At 43.3% G+C, this 19,378-nt stretch overlaps 1 protein-coding gene across 1 annotated transcript in view; it reads right to left on the reverse strand.

The window, feature by feature from the left end:
* LOC137436928 (neurexin-1) overlaps positions 1-19,378 on the reverse strand; it is a 1,559,617-nt gene that overhangs the window by 399,998 nt on the left and 1,140,241 nt on the right. The gene's annotated exons all lie outside the window — the stretch shown is intronic.

Consider the following 19,378-nt stretch of genomic DNA (forward strand, 5'->3'; position numbering starts at 1 on the left):
TTTTCACCTGGGCAACACTGAAGTTAAAGCACTCTTTGCACAGGAAAAATTTTCCTCCTTCCTTTCCACCCCTCCCCCAAAAGATGTGTATGTAATACATCTTTCCCCTCCCTCTACCCTCACCTCCCACACCGCTCCCCCTTCCACTCCCCCCCGCCCCCCCCCCTTCCACTCCCCCCCCGCCCCCCTTCCACTCCCCCCCCCGCCCCCTCCGTGCCCCCTTCCACTCTCCTCATCCCCTTCCTCACCCTTCCCTCTCCTGCTCCCCCCTCCCTCCCGGCAATGCCGGGTACTCCTGCTAGTAGTTTAATAAAAAATGTTTTTTTTTTGTTTGTTTTTTTGTATACAAGATCGAGGTTCGTGAAAGAGCGAACATTAATCACACAGAAAGACAAACCGACACATAAAACATATAACATCGGGAGCGGTAGACAAGATGGGGAGAGAGGTGGAAAGACACAAACACAACATTTGAGAGCAGGGACCGAGAGACATGGAGACATCGAGAGATCTGAGAGAGGGCGAGGGCTTTGGGGGGGGGGGGGGCATGGGAAGGGGGCGGTGGGAGACGTGTAAAACATATGGACACTGCCAGGACTTCCAGGAAAGAAATTGGAATTTCAAACAAGGTGGATCTGGGGTGAATTAGCGGGGGTAGAAAAGATCAAGGTTTTGGATGGGGGAAGATAAGAGATGGTGGTGAACAGCTGTTTTAAAGACCTGGAGGGAGGAGTGGGATTGAAGGGAGTGAGGGAGTTTGTTCCAGAGGCAGGAGAAAAGAGGAATGAAAGAGTGAAGGTGAGCAGAGAGCCGAGATTTCGGCAGTTTAACCATCAGAGGGTTGCTGGCAGATCTTGTGCGACCTGTAGGAATATTTGGGGGACAGAGCACAGAGAGAGCTGGGGGTGCAAGGCCGGAGAGGAGTCGGTAGAAGACAGAAAGACCACCTACCTGCCTGCGGTGAGTGAGTGAAAGGCCCTCAGAGATAGCTTCATCGCGGGAGATTCCAATAATTCTGAAAGCTTTGGTTTCAACAGCGTGAAGCCGAGCTAGGTGTGAGGCAGGAGCACCGGCCCATAGGGGAGAACAGTATTCCATTGAGCTGCGGATGAAAGCCTTGTATGTGGTGAGGAGCTCAGGTGTGCCGAGGAAGGACTTCGCACGACGGAGGATGCCCAGTCGGCGACTGGCTTTGGAGGCCAGCTTGGAAATGTGGTTTTCCCAAGAAAGATCATGGCAGATAGTGAGACCCAAAAGCTTGAGCGACAGAACTTCTTGGAGAGGATTGTTGAGAAAGTAGATGGGAGGGTTGTCCAGTCGATCTTTTCGGAGAGACATAGTAAGAGTGTGAGATTTGTCAGGATTGAAAGACATGTTCCACTTGTTTGACCAGTCTGTGATTTTGTCCAAGTCTTCAGAGAGTGAGGAGGCTGCAGACTGCCGATCTGAGGGAAGAGGAATGGAGCGGCAGAGAGTGGAGTCATCAGCAAAGAGATAGAGAGGATTTTCAAGAGAGTCAGAGAGATCATTGATGAAGACCAGAAAAAGCACGGGGCCCAGAACACTGCCTTGGGGAACTCCAGCCTGAACAGGAAGAGGAGATGAGAGAAACCCATTCAGGGCCACACATTGACGACGACTAGAGAGGAAGTCCGCCAGCCATGCGTGGAGATTTCCATGGATACCAAAGGAGGAGAGTTTGGTGAGCAGAGCGGGGTGCCAGACCGTGTCGAAGGCACGTGATATGTCGAGGGAGACAGCTCTAATTTCCTGTTTGGCATTGAGGACCTCCATCCATTGTTGAGACAGCAGAAGCAGCATGTCCAGAGTAGAGTGACCTGGTCTGAAACCAAATTGATGATCAGAGATCAAGCCATTGAAGAAGAGAAAAGATTTCATATCCGAAGCAATGATGGATTCCATGACTTTGCTGATAATTGGAAGAAGGCTGATTGGTCTGTAGTTGCTAGGATCTGTTTTTGCACCTTTTTTGTGCAAAGCGGTGATGTTGGCTGATTTCCAAGCAGATGGCAGTTGACCTTGAGCAAAAGAGAGGGTGAAGAGACCAGAGAGAGGGTGAGATAGAGTGGCAGAGCAGGATTTTAGGACCCGTGGGCTGATGCCGTCGGGTCCAGTTGCAGAATCAGAGTCGAGGGTTGACAGAAACTTTTCCACCTTGTCAGGAGGAAAGGACACGGAGTCCAGGAGCAGCAGGGTACGACTGGGTATGGTGGGTACAGAGAGGGATGGGTTTGGGACACAAGATTTAGAGGCAAACACAGAGTTGAGGCATTCAGCTTTTTCACGTGCGGAGTCAGCTGTGTAGCCGTTTGAGGTAAGGGAGGGGATGGAGGGGGAACAAACACCAGAAACGGATTTGACCAGATGCCACCAGGATTTGGAAGAGGGAGACAGATAAGAGAGTTCGGTCTTGAGAACGGAGAGATATTGTTTCCTGGCTCTCCTGAGGGTGGACACACACTTGTTTCGGGCTTTGTGAAAGGAAATGAGATTTCCTTCCGTTGGATTTGCTTTCCAGGAGACGAAGGCAAGTTGTTTCTGGGCAACAGCCTCACCACAAGATTCCGTGTACCATGGATGGGAGGAACGGTATGACAACTGAAGACGAGATGGGATAAATCTGTGCATGAGAGAGAGCAATTTACTTTGGAAGAATTCCCAGGATGAGTTGATGTCAGAGGTGGTAGAGATGGGAGACCAGTCCAGATGATTGATGGCTGCTTGAAGACCGTGCCAGTTGGCCTGAGTGAAATGCCAGACTCGTCGACGCTGAGCAGGCTCCCTGAGGATGGTCAGTGAGATGTCCACTTTAACAAGGACATGATCAGATGATCCGATTGGAGCAGAAGAAGAGCAGCAGACATTTTCAGGGAAGTTAGTCATAACCAAGTCCAGAAGAGAAGATGTTCCGTTGACTGAGATCCGGGTCGGGAAATTGACAGATTGTGTCAGTCCCAGTGAGTCGCAGAAGTCCTTTGCTGAGGAGCCATGGCTGGTGAGAGAGGTACCCACACCCAGCCAACTGGCATGATGACAGTTTAAATCACCACATATGAGGAAGAGAGAGTTGGGATGAGTAGATAGAAGTTGGTCCATATTATCAGACAGCGAGATGTAGATGGAGTCATCACTGTTTGGTGGACGGTACAACACACATATGAACAAGAGGTTGGAGCGAAGGGGAAGCCATAGCCAGAGGTATTCCTGGGGGTGAGGTGGAGAGAGTGCAGTGCAGGGCGAGTGAGGAAGAGAGTTTTTGATAAAGATAGCAACCCCGCCTCCAGGACGAGGCTCAGGTCTATCATACCGGAGGAGGGAGTAGCCCGGGAGAGATACTAAGGAATCAGCGACATCATAAAGGAGGAAAGTTTCTGTTGAGCAGATCACGTCTGGTTTGACAGAAGCAACCTGTATGGAGAGATCAGTTAAGTTTGAACGAAGGCCCCGGATGTTTGAGGTCCATACTGTTAATGAAGAGGAAGGGGGAGCATCAGATACAGAACAGGGGGGAGGAGGGGTAGGGTAAGATGTGGAAGAGGTGGAAGAGGTAGGGAGAGCTGTTGAAGGTGTGTCAGAGATTTCAGAATAGCTCAGAGAAAGGGAAGGATGGGGCGGACAAAAGGTTTGATGGTGATTGGGTGAGGCACAATGAGGTGTTATTTGAGGAGGGGGAAGAGCGAGGCAGAAGGTTGGGGGAGATGGAGGTGAGAGTTGGAAGGGGGAAGAAGCGGGGAAATTGAGAAGCAATGAGGGTGGGGAGATTTGAAGGGGAGATTTGAAGGGGAGTTTGGGAGGGAAGGGACAAGGGGAGGGATTTGAAAGGGATGGGATATGGGGGAGATTTGGAGGGGAGGGGTGAGGGAGGAGTCTAGGAGGGGAGGGGCGAGGGGGCGTCTTGGCGGGGAGGGGTGAGGGGGTAGTTTAGGAGGGAGGGGGCAAGGGGGGAGATTTGAAAGGGATGGGTGATATGGAAGATTTGGAGGGGAGGGGTGATGGGGAAGATTTGGAGGGGAGGGGTTATGGGGAAGATTTGGAGGGGAGGGGTGAGATTGGATTTTAGAAAGTGTACGATTTATGGGAAACGAACATTTATTGCAAAATGAGTTTCTTGTGACCTTCGAGTTAAAAATACGTTTAAGGACGCTGGATGGAGGATGGAGTGCAGGAGAGTTTAGGGAATGTAGAAAAAAGGCACTATAGGAGAAAAAAGGCACTATAGGGGAAGAGCGAGGCAGAAGGTTGGGGGAGATGGAGGTGAGAGTTGGAAGGGGGAAGAAGTGGGGAGGACGCTTTGAGGAGGGGGAGTGAGAGGGGGGAAATTGAGAAGCAATGAGGGTGGGGAGATTTGAAGGGGAGATTTGAAGGGGAGTTTGGGAGGGAAGGGACAAGGGGAGGGATTTGAAAGGGATGGGATATGGGGGAGATTTGGAGGGGAGGGGTGAGGGAGGAGTCTAGGAGGGGAGGGGTGAGGGGGCGTCTTGGCGGGGAGGGGTGAGGGGGTAGTTTAGGAGGGAGGGGGCAAGGGGGGAGATTTGAAAGGGATGGGTGATATGGAAGATTTGGAGGGGAGGGGTGATGGGGAAGATTTGGAGGGGAGGGGTTATGGGGAAGATTTGGAGGGGAGGGGTGAGATTGGATTTTAGAAAGTGTACGATTTATGGGAAACGAACATTTATTGCAAAATGAGTTTCTTGTGACCTTCGAGTTAAAAATACGTTTAAGGACGCTGGATGGAGGATGGAGTGCAGGAGAGTATAGGGAATGTAGAAAAAAGGCACTATAGGAGATGGATATTTTTTTTGGGATGAATTGATTTGGTGAGCAATTCGAAAGTAGCCTTTTAAAGAAGAAGAAGAAAAAGGTGTTATAATATATGATGGAATACATAACTTGAGGGGAAAGTGTAAACATTGAAGGTTAATAACAGTGAAAACTATCTGGGGAAATGGGGGAGAAACACGTGGTCGAAGAACGAACGAACGAATAAGAATGAATAAACGAATGAGAACAGAGAAGGAAATGTTTTTTTTTTTTTTTTTTTGAGTTGAGATTTACACAAGGAAGTAGGCTATGGGTGAAAAGACTGGGAATACAGAGAACGAAAGTTATTGGATCACAAACGACGGACCGCTGAGAGAAAAACAGAGCCTCAAGGTTGTACAGTGTACACTGTACAAGGCCTCAAGACACGACACGAATTAACACGATTTTCAATACAGGTATGAAAGATTTGCACCGAAAAATCTTCGTCGGGACACAATATACGTACAACACCATAAATAAATACAGTTTTAAACGAAAATACAAATGGGAACAATCACTTAACTTCGATTTCAAATCGTTCGCGACGCGGCAAAGGCCTTGCTCGCGACACGGCAAACAGACGATCAATTTATGAAAGATAAACACCGAGAAACAACCAAAGTTGCACACAAAAACTTCACACACCGAAAGATAAATACAGTTTCGACAAAATACAATTGTGAACAGACTTAACTTCGAAAAACGTGGAGACCGTGTGGAGCTTCGAAAATCCCTCCCACCGTCTCCGAGATCTCGCGAGACTCAATTTTAATTGAGTCTCGCGAGACTCAATTTATTTAATTAAAAAATAATAATCAAAGATGGGAAAAAAGGAAAAGTTGTTTAAGAAAGGAGATAGAGAAAATATTGGGGAGGTTGGGAAAGGGGAGTCAAGAATTCCACCATTTTTGCACATCTCATGATTACATGGCCCTGTAAAGTAAGGAAACATGGTATGGATCATTTTCAATCAACAAAATATTCATAAATACCATATATGTAAATGATAATTAAGTGTACATACATGTCCCTAATGCAAATACCATATATGTAAATGATAATTAAGTGTACATACATGTCCCTAATGCATGACAGTAATAGAACCTATGAGGGAGCATATTTCTCAAGATTATTTATTTATATTATGTCTTTGAAGCTGAATGGTCATAGGAATTCCGCAAACAACACAAAGCTGGCGCCACAGCCTGGCAGCATAAAGAGCCAAGCTGCACGTCGAAGAATAAGGTGAATGCTTCATATTGATCTAGCCGCCTGGTTGTCTGACCAAGGCGATTGGAGCACCGGCCCCATCACTCCAGCAACGATATTGCTTTGGCATTTAGTCCAGAGAACCTAAATCGGAGCTCCGGATCAACGCAGACGGGAAATAGGACAAAACCATTGTACAAACAATATCGGCCTGAATAGCATTGCCCTGCAAATGCATCAATGCATCAAATGCATCTTTTCTACCCCCATTAATTCACCCCAGATACACTTTTTTGAAATACCGACTTCTTTCCTGGAAGTCCTAGCAGTGTCCATGTGCTTTTCTTTTTTTTTTTTACCTCTCCCACCCCCCACCCCCTTCCCATGCCTCCTCCCCCCCCAAGCCCTCTCCCTCCCACAGATCTCCCGATGTCCCTGCTCTCCATCTTGTTCTCCCGCTCCCTTTATAATATGTTTTATGTTTTATGTGTCAGTTTGTCTTTTTGTGATCAATGTTAGCTCTTACACGAGCCTCGATCTTGTATACAAAAAAGAAATAAATAAAATGAGCAACTGCAAATGCTGCAACGACTAAGAAACGTCACAGCAAACCCGCAATGTTTCCCATCGCAGGTCCTCTCCCCTGAGCTTTTCCCGAGGCATTCATTGAACATGAGAAATCCATGCAAAATGTCCTAGGGCAATGCATCAAAATGGAGTATGACACCAGGGACCGATTCTGTGTCCCTGTGACTCACAATCTTCTGACGATGGAAAAATACCAAGTACGGTGTATTTGAGCAAGATATTTCATTTTGTAAATACAAGAAGAAAACAACACATGCAGTCGCACTGATGTCGGATTAAAAAAACAAAAAAAAACACCTTTAGAGGCCATTTTTCCCCGCAAAGCGGGGGTTGGCCTTTTTCGGGAACCGTGGTAGTTGTTGTTTTTCGGTCCCGTTTTGAAGCAATGTTTTACGGCCAGATGCCCTTCCTGACGCCAACCCTTTTTGCTGCCTTTAACGACAAGCAGGGAATTACCAGTGAACTGGTACTCAATTAGCCGACCTCGGAAGGATGACAGGCTGAGTCAACCCCATCGCAAGGAGCACTGATGTCGGATTAAAGGATAATATTCAGAATTGACACAAACCACACTTGAGCAACCTTGACAACTAAACAAGTCGAAAGCAAAAGGCAAAGAGATTAATGACTTTAATGAAATAATCTCATGTCAGATGACATTTACTAGCAACAAATGGCTCGCTCCTCCAGCATTTAATAGGCTTTCATTTCAAATTCATGGATCTTGTAACACCGATGTTATAATAAAATGTTGTGTAGGATTATAGCGAAAGCTCTATTTGTAGTTTATGTCTTGCCTCGTTTTTGATAAATCCGTGGTGGCCAAAAAAAATCACTTCTTTACACCGGGCCGCTTATTAGAGTAATAGGAATTGGAGAGCGAAGAAGGTCAATGAATGGAGTAAAACCCCGGATGATGCACCGCAAGGAGCACCCATGGACGCTGCCATTTTGTTCCATCAAGAGGAAAGGAAACGGAAGGAAAAGTGAGGTATCCCAGAGAAGGAGCTGGAAGTGAGTGGGTGAGTCACGGATTTGATAGGGGAGTGCACAGCGTGCGCCGGCAGGCTAATTATCGTACCGCTGATTGGGAGTGATGTGCCAAGGTAGGGCACGGCGACGACAAGGGAAAGCAAGAGAGCAAGTGGAAGGCAGCAGGCTGTGATTTGGTGGTTCATTAACTACAAGAAGAAGAATTTTCACAAGGTGCATAATTTCCTGAGATCCCGAGCTAAAGACGAACGGAAAAGAGCCGAAGCCAAATGTCATGAGCCAATTTGCCAAAATTCATCTCCACGACGCATATCAGGCGGAGGAATCAAGCTGAAAGGTGGATGTGGTTCATGTAACAGCTTTGCCTTGTCGTTCAATTGCCATTGGCCTTCGTTGTTAGGACAAGGAGGTTTTGAGGAACTGCGAGTAATGATTGGTAAATGTCATTAAAGTTGACCAACAGATCTCACGGTCAGGGGACAGTCGGAATGACTGGCATGCCGATGAGAAAATAAGTGTGGAATTCATGCATTGGAAGAGACAAAATAAAAGTCTATACGAGTCCCAAACTATCTGTCTTCAGTATCCTGGATGTCACAGTTTTCCTGGGACAATTTATTTTGACAATGAACAGCTTTGCCCAATTTCCATTGTCCTAATAAAGGTCTCCAATGAAGACATGGCTGCTTTGCTGGGCTACACATTAGTCTTCATCCACAACTCCTTACTGGGTAATATTGAAGAACCACCTTTGGAGGCCATTTCCCCCCGCAGAGCAGGGGTTGGCCTTTTTTGGGCACATTGGTCCGCTTTTTGAAGCAATGTTTTATGACGGGATGCTCTTCCTGCCGCCAACCCTGTTAGTCGCCTCTTGCGACACACAGGGAATTACCAGTGAACTGGTTCTCAATTTGCCGACCTCAGAAGGATGACAGGCTTATTCAAACCCCCCTGGCATTAATCCAGCGATCAATCGGGATTCGAACCCAGGATCCCAGGATCCCAAGCCGCACCCTAACCGCTAAGCCAACACCAGGCTCTGAGAAATATTGCAGGTTCAACTCAAATAAATATTATTGCCTGACTCAGGAATTGATAAATACTGGGAATATTAAACGTACAGAAAATCAAGGGAATGCTGCTCGACTTGGAAATTTGACACTTTCTAATATCCAATTTTAGTTATTACCTTTCCGACAATGGTCGAAGCAGAGGTTATTAGTTTGTGCCTTCTATTATTTAACTCTAGCCCCTTACCTAGAGTGGCTGTATGCCTTGTCTGGGACGATACCCATTTAAAAAAACGATATTTGGATGGAATGTTTAGGATTTTCATCTGAGCCCAAGACATCTGAGCCTAAGATCCCAGGATCAAATGCCATATACAGTGTTGAAGTGTCCATTGTCTACTAATTAGCCCGTCCCATGCATAGCAGCAAACGGGGTTTTGTAATCACTTCTGTGTGTCTGTCTGTCTGTGTATCTGTTTGTGTGTGTGTGTGTGTGTGTGTGTGTGTGTGTGTGTGTGTGTGTGTGTGTGTGTGTGTGTGTGTGTGTGTGTGTGTGTGTGTGTGTCCAGGCTGTAACTTCGTTTTACCATTTGTGCTACTGTCATCAAATTTTCACCAAAGCTTTATTATGATAATACAGAGAAGGCAAATAAATAATTGTCAAAAGGTCAAAGGTCAGCGTCACCTAAAATCCTCAATTTTCATCCAATTGACCTGAAATTTCAATTTACCATTTGAGTTTTGTCATCAAATTTTCACCATAGCTTTGGTATGATAATATAGAAAAGGTAAAATAATAATTTTGTCAAAAGTTTAAAAGGTCAAAGGTTAAGCGTCACATAAAATCACCAATTTTCATCTGATTGACATGAAATTTATACAATTTGCATATCGGGTCACTGAATTGGTTCACTAATCAAAAGATCAAAAGGTAGGAGTCGATTGTTTTTTTTTTAGACAAAAGGTCAAAGGTCAAGGTTGCATAAAATCGTCAATTTTCATCCAATTGACCTGAAATTTTAAGAATTTGCATATTGGGTCACAGAATTAGTTCACCAATCAAAAGCTAGAAACTGATTTTTTTTTAGATCCAAAGCTCAAAAGGTGAAGGCTGCATAAAATCACCAATTTTCTTTTTGTATTTTTAAAAAGTGATTTCATTATTTTGAGCATATGGAAGAAGAAGAAACAGAAGAAGAAGAAGAAGATGTCTGAATACAAATGGATGCGGACGGGGTTTGAATTTCCAGATGCTTTCTAGTTGTCTTTGTAGTCCATTTTAAATCACACCGAGGTCTTCCAATGTCCTTATACTACATGCAAAATATCTACAAGCTGCTCCATGAGACCTAGATCAATTTTTTTTAATTGTTACACATTGTGGACTATTTTTTATCAAATGAAGGAAAAGTATTCTTTATAAGGACAAGATTATGTCTTCCAAATAGTCTGCCTTTGGTGGAAGAAGGGACAACCAACGTTCTCAACTAAATATGGACAGAGTTTTGCTCACCACCGCGAGAAAAAAAAAGTGATTTGAAAATCTCGTTCAAGTCAATATCTTTCAAAATGGTGCATTTACAAATTTATGGTATTATGCAACTGCCTCTACATTTGCCCATTTACGCCAGGAAGCAATTTGGTCATCTGACACCTAAATGGCTTTCAATAAATTAAAGACAATTATCCATGCAGTTTGTCTATCTCTCAAAATCAGCATTTTAAAAGGCGAGGCCCCGTGTAAGGTCAATTGTTGAGAGATCCTTTAACTCCTAATTCTGCATTGTCATTTAATTGCTCTTTGGAGATCCCTTCTGAAACAAGCGTTTCCTATGAAGGCCTCTTGGACATTCTTCAACATATACTCGTTTGTCATAAAAAAAAACAACCTTTTAGATCTGGCTCTCGGTGGTGGGGTTCATAGGGGGAATGGGAGGGAAGGTTCCTCTTTGCTGATAACTGCATTGATAGCCTTGACATCCCATTTACTAACTGCCCTTCGTTCGCTTTCCCAGCTCAATATAATGACACACTCATCTATTAACCGGCTTCCCATCTGGTCCTCTCATAACAAATAATTTTCCTCCATCACCAGCAATTTAAATCTCAAGCGAGGTTGTGGGCCATACCTAAGGAAAATGATTGTTTTACGTAATTCCCATTCGTTCAAAAATTACTATTTCTATCTGCATTATATTTCAACCGAAATTTCAGGTCAAGTAGAGGAGACCAAATCTTCCAAAAATGTAAAGCATCTCAGTCCGTAAATGCTGAATGTGGTTAATGGCAAGTTAACCTCTCCCTGGAGAGTTTAAATATAAATCAGGAAAACACACATTTAGAGGAAGTTTATGATGTCATTTCATATTGACCAAGCAGTGCACAGAGAGGTGTATTTTAAAACCTAAAACCAGATTGGTGTTTGTAACATTCATTATAACCTTGAGGAAAATGCTTTTTCATCTCTTGCCATTGCCGCAACCTCATCCTCAATGTAAGTGTCAACAATATTACTCCAATTGTACAATTTTTAAAAAAAGGCAGGTTGAACTTCCTACTCCTCTCTCGCTCATCACAATGTGTGACCTCCATTTGTTTTTCACACCTCACACGTACAGTACACCTGCCTTTCCTCCATGCTTCCACAGCAATGACTGAATCAATTTCCGACCCATTTGTCACTGCTAAAATTATCACCATTGAAGGCTACGTTTTAGCACATCGATGATATGGGCACATGTTGTTGTTTCCTCTTTCGCATGACAAATGCAGTGTGGGGTTCTCGTCAGCATCACAAACCTACAACAAGAAAGAGCAATCAGAGATTGCAGACCCTTGCCAGGATGTATTTTCAGTGGTTTTTAAGGCTTTTGTGTTAAAACAAATATGGCGGCCGAACCCCGTGACCAATGATGTCATCATTATTTTTTTCTCCACTAATTTATTCCTAGATTATGCTCAAGAAATTTCATCTTGATCGGTGGAAGTTTTGTACTTGTCAAATTATGACGTCATAATGGAGGCACCTATGACATCATCATTAACAGATCCTATTGCACATGGAGAGTTCTTTACAATGAGCCATGTCTCAATTTTTTCTATGAAGTGCTTTCGGAGATATAGAGGTGCAAATGTTTTCGGTTTTTCCAAGATGGCGGCCGAACCACGGGACCTATGACGTCATAATTATCATTTAAAAATTCTACAAGTGGAGTTCCACCTATGGTGAAACATTCCTGTCAACCGGACCAACGGTTGCAGAGAAAGTCATATTTATTCTGTGCGGACAAAGACAGACAAACAAACAGACAAAAAACGGACTCAAATGCAATACCCTCTCCTCAGGCAAGGGTAAAAAATATCCCTAAAATGTCCTCGAAATCACAAAAAGGACACCATCAATATTTCATTTTATCTATTTCATACCATATGTTGAAGCAAGAATTTGTTTGCTCAATTACTTTTTCGATTTTGAGATGGCAATTGCTCACAGATGCTGCAGTATTGATTGCAGTAGTGGTGCAGTGAAGATACACAGGCATGAACACAGCTGCACAGATGTGCAATCCAAGTGTTGCTTCATGTAAGCATTCCCACTCGCCTTTACAATATTCGCTTTTGCAATCAGGTTCGGCTAACACCCGGAATCAACTGCACCACTCGACTCCACACTCAATCCTACTGAGTCGCTGGTTGTTTTTTTGTTTTTTTTCCTCCAAAGTTTTTGTGCCTTTCTACTCCAACCTGCTTAATCGGTTGTTTTTCTCATCAAATAGTTTCCAAATAACTTTCACAAACATCGAAAATGTCTAATTATGACAGCTCGTCAATGCACTTGTATAATAATTGCAATAAGGAATGACATTGCACAGGAAATAGGATAATTGATATTATATGCTGAAATGATGTTTTGCATTGTTCAAAATAACCACATCGATGAGAAATTATTATTATTTGAATTATAATTTTTAGCTCACCTGGAACGAAGTTCAGGGGAGCTTATGACTTATGTGATGGCGCGTCGTCCGTCCGTCAGTCCGTCCGTCAGTCAGTCCGTCCGTCCGTCCGTCAGTCCATAAACACTTGAAACTTCTTCTCCAAAACCGCTGTTGGGATTGAGACCAAATTTGGCCCAAAATGATATTTGTTGTGTTGTGACTAAAGTTTGTTCACGACATTTAAAAAATCTGCCCCTTTGGGGCTTTACGAGTGGGGGTTTCCCCCCAAAATAGGAATTTGCTTTCTTCTCAAAAACTACACATGCAATTCTGATGAAATTTGAACTCAACCTTAATCACCTTGTTGTACCAAAGTTTGTTCCTGGCATTTAAAAAATCGGGGTCTTAGGTGGTCTACGGGGGGGGGGGGGGGGGGCTTTTTATATACAAGATCGAGGCTCGTGTAAGAGCTAACATTAATCACAAAAAGACAAACTAACACATAAAACATAAGATAAAGGGAGCGGGAGACAAGATGGGGAGAGGGGGAAGCACACAAGTACAACATTTGAGAGCAGGGACATCGGGAGATCTGTGGGAGGGAGAGGGCTTGGGGGAGGAGGCACGGGAAGGGGGGGGGGGCGGGGTGTGGGGGTCTAAAACACATGGACCCTGGTAGGACTTCCAGTAAAGAAGTCGGATTTTCAAATAAGTGGATCTGGGGTGAATTAACAGGGGTAGAAAAGATCTAGGTTTTGGATGGGGTAGAAAACAGAAAGACCACCTAACTGCCTGCGGTGAGTGAGTGAAAGGCCCTCGGAGTTATCTTCATCGTGGGAGATTCCAATGATTCTGAAAGCTTTGGTTTCACAGCGTGAAGCTTGGTATGAGGAAGGAGCACCAGCCCAGAGGGGAGAACAAATAATACTTCCAGATAATAATAAATCAAATAATAAAAATAATAATAATAATAAAAAATAAATATATAAATAATAATAATAATAAATAATAATATAATAAATAATAATCATATAATAATAATAAACAATAATAATAATAAATAATAATAAATAACAAATAATAATAATAATCCAGAGGAGCTTGCCCCCAAAATAGGTATTTGCTTTTTTCTCAGAACCGACACAATTTTTAATGAAACTTCACCACAACCTTCATCATCCGTGATGTACCAATGTTTGTTCAAGCCATTGGAAATATTTGGGTCTGAGGAGGTACACGGGGTGGGAGTTGCACCCCAAAACAGTTGTTTTTATTGTTTGTTTGTTTAAAGTTTCATGATTATGTTAGTATGATTCTACATGCTGCCCTGTCTTCTAGCAACGATTGAAATTGGTTTAAAAATACCTTTAGTCAGTGCAGTATACTGTTTAGTTTACCAGGTGAGCACCAGGGGTATTGTCCCTATGTTTTATACTATCTTCTGGATATTTTAGACAGATGCCAGATAAATATTATGTCAAGAATCTATTTTGTCAGAAACAAAACAAATTTAGGTTCAGATCATTTCGTTGTTCCAGAAACAAAAAAGTGAAAAAGCAATCAGTGCACAGCCTTCACCATAAATTGAGATAAAGAAGTTCATTTCAAAAGAAAACATTCTCCATTCTTGGAAGCATATAGCACAATCATATTTGAACATGTAAAAACATTATGATGGTCAAAAGTACTGATTAACTACGGTATTTCGTTTTGGGCACTGATGACAACATAACTCATATGAGCACAATCTGTGGAGGAATATCTATATATAAAATGGGATAATATTGTCTTTCTGCCTGTCTGTCCCACCATGAAACACAGAAACGCTCCTCGGAGAGAAAAAAAAATTATGTAAAAGTTGTTTCAAGTTAATCCAAACTTACCGGAAAATTATAATTATTTAAATCAGACGAAAATTTTAACCCAGGCAGTGTATAGGCAACAGACAGCTGCCCCAATCAATTCCAAAAAATGTTTTTTTCCTTGTTGTTAAGAAATATATAATCTCCCATTTTTGAGCTCCTTCAACCAGGGCAAGAATAAACGCCTTCCTCTTTTTTATGCCTCCACCGACGAAATTGCCTGAGGCATTATGTTTTCGGGTTGTCCGTCAGGCTGTATGTCCATCAGTCCGGGCGTTCGTCCATGATAGGTTTTCGTTACCGTGATAACTTCAGAACAGCTGAAGCGATCGAAGTCAAACTTGGTGCAGGTACGGTATGCATAATGAGGTAAAAGCTGAACTGATTGGATTTTGTGGTTAAGAAGTCAAAGGTCAGAGTCTGTAACAGGTTTTTGTTATCCAGATACCTTACGGAAGGCTGCAGGAAACTAAGTCAAACTTGGTACAAGTATGTATAATGATGTATAGATAAACGGATCCGATTATAGGGTCAAGAGGTCAAAGGTCAGAAGTCCTGTTCGGTAAAAATTATGTTACTGTGCTAACTTGTGAACCATTGATGGGATTTTGACCAAACTTGGTATAAGTATATTGTTATGTTTTGGGGGTATGGATGAAATACCTTAATGAAGATCAGAATATGTAGATTAGCATGCTCCGAGTGTCGCAAAAAAGAAGAACCCATCTCGATGTAAATTAAGTTAGGCCGACTGTCCAGTTAAGAGCGTTAATGTGTCTCCACAAGGAGGAGTGGAGTTGTTTTAATATTCATCAAAATTAATATTCATCATTCACACGGAGGAAATTAATATTCATCAAAAAGCCATGCCACAAATGATCTATTCAACCACAACACCGGCAGTGCTAGCAAAAACCCCACAGCTGCCCGATAGGACTAAACCCTGCCCCTCCTACAACCGACGTCACGTGAACCTTCTCGATGAAGGACTAGGCTCCGCCCCGATGACGCATGTAAAAGGAAAGCATGCCCCGAGTTGTGTGGGTGGTTGAGGAACGATGGGGTGATTCAATTGTGCTCGGCGATGGGTGATGTGACGTCAGGCAGCTCGGGCTGAAAAGGATAAGGAGGAAGATTCTGCCTGAATCGCTCTCCTTTTGTACTAGTTTTGGTCGGGGCGGTCTCTCTTGCCTGGTAGCTTACTCTTCGTCTCTTCTTACCTGGTCGCCAACAAAGGAGGACGCTATCGTGCTGCGCTTCATGCCTGGTGCGCCTAAGAGACGGTCGGAGCTTGGTGCAGCCGAACAAGGAGGACCAAGGGAGGAGCTCTTGCCTGTTTGTCTCGCAGCGGTGGCTGGCTGTAGACGTGACTTCGCGCCAACGCGTGTTTTCCCGCACGGGGACGCGGGACCTGTAAACCACACCAAACCCTCGTTGAGACCGGAGCTAAGTGGCTGCACGACACTGAACATTTATTTTCGTTATTCTTTCCTTGTTCGTGTCTTTGAGTCCGTGAGGAGGGACCCTCATTTAGAACTTTTAGTTTACTTCACCTTCCCTGTTTTTTTTTTGTTTGTTTGTTTTTTGTATACTGAATCGAGGCTCGTGAAAGAGCTGACATTTATTTCACAAACAAATCAACCAGACAAACAAAATATATAAAAAGAGGGAGCGGAAGACAAGAGAAGGGGAAGCACACAAACACTTGAGGACACACAACATTTAAGAGCAGGGAGATGTGTGGGAGGGAGAGGGCTTGGGGGGAGGGGGTGGCAGAAGTATCAAACACTAGGACACCAAGGACTTCCAGGACAGAAGTTGGTATTTCAAAAAAGTGGAATTAGGGTGAAATTAGCGGGGATAGAAAAGATCAATGTTTTGGATGGGGGAAGATAAGAGATGGTGGTGAACAGCTGTTTTAAAGACCTGGACGGTGGAGTGGGATTGAAGAGAGTGAGGGAGTTTGTTCCAGAGGCGGGAGAAAAGAGGAATGAAGGAGTGAAGGTGAGCAGAGAGTCTTGATTTTGGCAGTTTAACCATAAGAGGGTTGCAGGCAGATCTTGTGCGACCTGTAGGAATATTTGCTGGACAGAGCCCAGAGAGAGCTGGGGGGAGGGGGGGGGCAAGGCCAGAGAGGAGTCGGTAGAAGACGGAAAGACCACCAACCTGCCTGCGGTGAGTGAGTGAGAGGCCCTTGGAGTTAGCTTCATCGCGGGAGATTCCAATGATTCTGAATGCTTTGGTTTCAACAGCGTGAAGACGAGCTAGGTGTGAGGCAGGTGCACCAGCCCAGAGGGGAGAGCAGTATTCCATTGAGCTGCGGATGAAAGCCTTGTATGTGGTGAGGAGCTCAGGTGTGCCAAGGAAGGACTTCGCACGACGGAGGATGCCCAGTCGGCGACTGGCTTTGGAGGCCAGATTTGAAATGTGGTTTTCCCAGGAAAGATCATGGCAGATAGTGAGACCCAAAAGCTTGAGTGACAGAACTTCTTGGAGAGGATTATTCAGAAAGTGGATGGGATGGTTGTCCAGTCGGTCTTTTCGGAGAGACATCGTAAGAGTGTGAGATTTGTCAGGATTGAAAGACATGTTCCACTTGTATGCCCAGTCTGTGATTTTGTCCAGGTCTGCAGAGAGTGAGGAGGCTGCAGACTGCCGATCTGAAGGATGAAGAATGGAGCGACAGAGAGTAGAGTCATCAGCAAAGAGATAGAGAGGATTTTAAATCGATAGATAGAGAGGATTAAAAAGATAGAGAGGATTTAAATAGAGAGGATCCGTCGTGCGAAAAAAGAGATAGAGAAAGGAGGATTTAAAAGAGATAGAGAGGTTACTTTGCATTATTGAAATAAACCCCTTATTGATTGCATTTCTTTGTTGTGCCTGTCTTGTTCGTTTCTTCGTTTGTGGGGTGAGGAATAAACCCCAGTCGCGGCCGCCCATTCAGGTAAGGCCTCGGGTCCTCCCCCGCGTGCGGCAAAGAGATAATCCCGTCAGATTCGGCTTATACGCCTCGGAGTAAAGCTCGTTTTGGCCATCCGTCACCGTGAGGTGTTCACTACAGGGTCGACACGACAATATTTTATGATGAAAAGATGAACTGATTATATTTGTACATCAAGGGTCAAAGGTCATGTCTGGTAAAAAGGTGATACTTGAGAACAGCTGAATGGATTTGAGTCAAACTTGGTACAAGTATGTATAATATTGTAGTAATGTGCGTTGAGGCATATTGGTTGACGTCGCGATGTCGAACAGTGCCGTTCGTTCTTGTTATTATTCTATATCAAGGTATTTTTAGCACAGTTTTTATAGCACAGAACCCCGGGTTTAAACCATTGTAATTTTGTTGCTAAGAAATGAAATCGAACAAAATATTTTAAAAATATAGATACATATTTCAAGTTTTTGTCCAAATTTTTTTATTGAATTCAGAAGTGTACTAAATTAGTTGTGAATTTTGACATGAATTCCATCATTTTAAAGCAATATGTGCATACTTTCATGATACTCCGAGACCATTTTTCAGTCGTGTTCTGACCATAATTTCTCCAAAAGCTGCTTGAATCCGCTCTTTCAAGTCTTGAATGTTTGTTGGTTGAGCAAATAATTCAGACTGAATATTAACTGCATGTTTTGTCTTATCTCTGGTGGGTGATGATTCAAGACAGACTGAGTGGACACAGTGGAAACCCACCAGTGGAGACGAGGAATAAATGATTGAAGATCTAGACAAATAATTCAACTGTGGAATAAATGGCGAAAGAAAGAACAAAGAATCCCCATCAAAAAAGAAACAAATCAAAGCAGCAATGCAATTGTTACCCGTTTGTGCATTTATAGTGGTTCGTGTGTTTCTGTGGAGCTAGGGTTGAAGAAATAGCATTACAAAAAGATAGTATAAAACGAAGTCACACAAGGTGGAAAAATAAAAAGAAATGAACAATGGGACAACAGAAAGCAATTTGCTATGGAAAAATGTAACTGAAATAAGCATGAAACAATTAGCTTGTATAAAATTTATATTCAGGGAGGTTCAGATTGGTTAGTAATAATAATAATAATAATAATAATAATAATAATAAACCATTGTAATTTGCTATTGTTACCGATTTCTTTTCTTTGGAAACAATTAATCGAGGAACCTCAAGGCCAGAAGCAAACTGAGCCACCAATAAAAGGTCAGAGAGAAAGGTAAGGAGAAGTGGATCTAGGAACGGTCATTATCAAACACTTGCAAAGGCTGGTGCCACAGCAACCAGAATCAATCCCTGATCAAGCTCTCTCCATTTCAGAACCTGAGCCATCAAACTATAGCACTATCAGTCCCTTTTTATCCCAGCAGGGCCTTGGTTGTTTCCCAGCCGGACTTTTTGTGACCAATTGAGGAACTGTTGCAGGTTATAGAATACAGTTCAATCAGAGTGTATTCCAGGAAGGTTATCACGATGTAACCCACTAATTTATGGAGATATCATCCTGCTCATCTCCATCAGAAGTTTGATCATCTATATAGTTGACAGCAAAAATGTTACCAATCATCAGAGTCAAACTTGTTACAGAACAGGCTACTTTGAGATGAAAACATTCTGAGAAAACAGAAGACACCAGTACGTGACCTCCAAAGGTTATAGCTTTATAAGTGCACTCTTCAATCCAAAAATTTATTATGCTGGCTTGCAGCTGTATGTACAAGTGACCAGCTCAAATAAGTTCTGCAGACTGGGAGTGTCTAGATATACACTTCCAGATGATACAACATCATGACCTGGAAACCAGTCGCTCAATGAAAACCCAATCACTTAAAGAAAATCAAAAACCAATCACTTTCCTTACCTGAAGCAAGTAGTTTGGGATTAAAAGGACATCTACAGAGAAAAGAGTAATTGTGTAGAGTGTGAGTCGACAAAATTTACAAGGAAGAGAATGAAGAAGCCCTCCCATGTGGCTTGGA

The sequence above is a fragment of the Myxine glutinosa genome, chromosome 11 (genome assembly GCF_964187855.1).
Source record: "Myxine glutinosa chromosome 11, kmMyxGlut1.1, whole genome shotgun sequence".
NCBI classification, from domain to species: Eukaryota; Metazoa; Chordata; class Myxini; order Myxiniformes; family Myxinidae; genus Myxine; species Myxine glutinosa.